We start from the raw sequence: 3,020 nt of genomic DNA on the forward strand, positions 1-3,020 counted from the left end.
ATATGCTAGCTGGCTTTCTCTTTACTTAAAGCTGTCGCCCATTTTTTTCTCTTCTACGCATTCATACAAGTATTCAACACTCAATTTACATTTACAAATTTTACTCCTCCCGCAACCCCCCACCCCCCCTCCACCTCTTCTTGCTGCTCTGCCTCCCACACAAACAAACTACAAGCCCAACCCTTCATTGCCTTCTATTCAAATATTACATCAAATAAACATGCTCAAACACCAAGTCTTAAGGGCTGTAGCATCTTTCAAACTGGACAAATACCCAGGCCCGCATCAAATCTATCCCACACTCTTAAGAGAAGTAAGACACCAAATAGCACAGGCTCTCACCATCATTTTACAATCCTCTCTGGCTACAGGTGTGGTGCCCGACCACTGGAGGACTGCTAACGTGCTACCGTTCTTTCAAAAGGGAGAGAGGGATAGACCGCATAATTACAGGCCAGTCAGCCTAACCTCGGTGGTGGGAAAATTATTGGAAAAAGTTCTGAGGGACAGGAGAAATCTTCATTTAGAAAGACACGGATTAATCAGGGACAGTCAGCATGGATTTCTTAACGGAAGGTCGTGTCTGACTAACGCAATTCAATTTTTCGAGGAGGTAACAAGGAGGGTCGATGAGGGTAGTGCCTTTGATGTAGTCTATATGGATTTTAGCAAGGCTTTTGATAAGGTCCCGCATGCCAGATTGGTCACGAAAGTAAAAGCCCATGGGATCCAAGGCAAAGTGGCAAGTTGGATCCAAAATTGGCTCAGAGGCAGGAAACAAAGGGTAATGGTCGAAGGGTGTTTTTGTGACCGGAAGGCTGTTTCCAGTGGGGTTCCGCAGGGCTCACAGAATCACAGAAACCCCACAGTGCAGATAGAGGCCATTTCGGCCCATCGAGCCTGCACCGACTCAGTACTGGGCCCTTTGCTTTTTCTGGTATATATCAATGATTTGGATTTGAATGTAGGAAGTATGATTAAGAAGTTTGCAGATGATACAAAAATTGGCCGTGTGGTTAATAATGAAACAGAATGCTGTAGACTGCAGGAAGATATCAATGGACTCGTCTAGTGGGCAGAACAGTGGCAAATGGAATTCAGTTGGAATACACAATAAATGGTAGGACACTGAGAAATGCAGAGGATCAGCGGGACCTTGGAGTGCATGTCCACAGATCCCTGAAGGTAGCAGGACAGGTAGATAAAGTGGTTAAGCAGGCATACGGGATACTTGCCTTTATTAGCCGAGGCGTAGAATATAAGAGCGGGGAGGTTATGCTTCAACTGTATAAAACACTAGTTAGGCCGCAGCTAGAGTGCCGCGTGCAGTTCTGGTCACCACATTACAAGAAGGATGCGATTGCACTAGAGAAGGTGCAGAGGAGATTTCCGAGGATGTTGCCTGGGCTGGGGAATTTTAGCTATGAGGAAAGATTGGATAGGCTGGGGTTGTTTTCTTTGGAATACAGGAGGCTGAGGCGAGACCTAATTGAGGTGTGTAAAATTATGAGGGGCCGAGATAGAGTGGATAGGAAGGACCTATTTCCCTTAGCAGAAGGGTCAATAATAGATTTCAAGTAATTGGTAGGAGGTTTACAGGGAATTTGAGGAGACATTTTTTCACCCAGTGAATGGTGGGGGTCTGGAATGCACTGCCTGAAAGGGTGGTAGAGGCAGAAACCCTCATCACGTTTAAAAAGTACTTGGATATGCACTTGAACTGCCGTAACCTACAAGGCTACGGACCAAGTGCTGTAAAGTGGGATTTGGGTGGATTGCTCTTTGTCGGCTGGCACGGACAAGATGGGCCGAATGGCCTCCTTCTGTGCTGTAAATTTCTATGATTCTGCCTGATCATGTGACATCTGCCCACACGACTTCTACAAATGTTATTACATTGTAGCCAGGATTGTTTAGTTTCCAATTCCGCCCATTTTGAAGCCAGGTCTCCGTTATGGCTACTATTGCCTAACCCCATGTGGCAACTTGCGCCTGCAACTCGTCAATCTTATTTGTAACACTCCTCGCATTAACACACATGCATTTCAACAGCATGCTAGTTGGCTTTGCTTTTTTCCTGAATTTAACTGCTGCTCTTTCTACATTCTTCTTTGTTCTGTTGCTGTTTGTCCCTCCGAGTTTTCTATGCACCTTGTCTCTCCTCTCTGCTGCTGTGTCCTGGTGGCCCTCCGCCAGTGTGTGTATTTTGGCTATCTTATTTTCTTCTTCTGCTTATTTCGGCCCTGTGTCTGGAGCCCCTTGCATTTGTGTAGCAGCAGGAGAATGTGCAGCGAAGAAATGGTCAAAGGAAAGCGAGAGAGAGAGACAGAGAGAGAGAGAGCAGCAAAAAGGATGTTGATTGATTAAGAGCAGTGTGTGCGCGTGTGTGTGCAAAACGTTGAGCAGCCTGTGGCGGCAGCAAAAGCCTACTGCACCCGATATTCCCAGGCAGTCTCCCATCCAAGTACTAACCAGGCCTGACGCTGCTTAGCTTCCGAGATCAGACGAGATCGGGCGCATTCAGACTAGTATGGCCGTAGGCATATGCTAGCTGGCTTTCTCTTTACTTAAAGCTGTCGCCCATTTTTTTCTCTTCTACGCATTCATACAAGTATTCAACACTCAATTTACATTTACAAATTTTACTCCTCCCGCAACCCCCCACCCCCCCTCCACCTCTTCTTGCTGCTCTGCCTCCCACACAAACAAACTACAAGCCCAACCCTTCATTGCCTTCTATTCAAATATTACATCAAATAAACATGCTCAAACACCAAGTCTTAAGGGCTGTAGCATCTTTCAAACTGGACAAATACCCAGGCCCGCATCAAATCTATCCCACACTCTTAAGAGAAGTAAGACACCAAATAGCACAGGCTCTCACCATCATTTTACAATCCTCTCTGGCTACAGGTGTGGTGCCCGACCACTGGAGGACTGCTAACGTGCTACCGCTCTTTCAAAAGGGAGAGAGGGATAGACCGCATAATTACAGGACAGTCAGCCTAACCTCGGTGGTG

At 46.4% G+C, this 3,020-nt stretch overlaps 1 pseudogene; it reads right to left on the reverse strand.

Moving 5' to 3' along the window:
- Positions 1 to 2,423: 2,423 nt before the first annotated feature.
- LOC147103876 (5S ribosomal RNA) lies at positions 2,424 to 2,542 on the reverse strand (annotated as a pseudogene).
- Between the last annotated feature and the right edge of the window lie 478 nt (positions 2,543 to 3,020).

This window comes from Somniosus microcephalus, chromosome 19 (genome assembly GCF_052327205.1).
Source record: "Somniosus microcephalus isolate GS21.2 chromosome 19, FLI_Smic_1.0, whole genome shotgun sequence".
NCBI classification, from domain to species: Eukaryota; Metazoa; Chordata; class Chondrichthyes; order Squaliformes; family Somniosidae; genus Somniosus; species Somniosus microcephalus.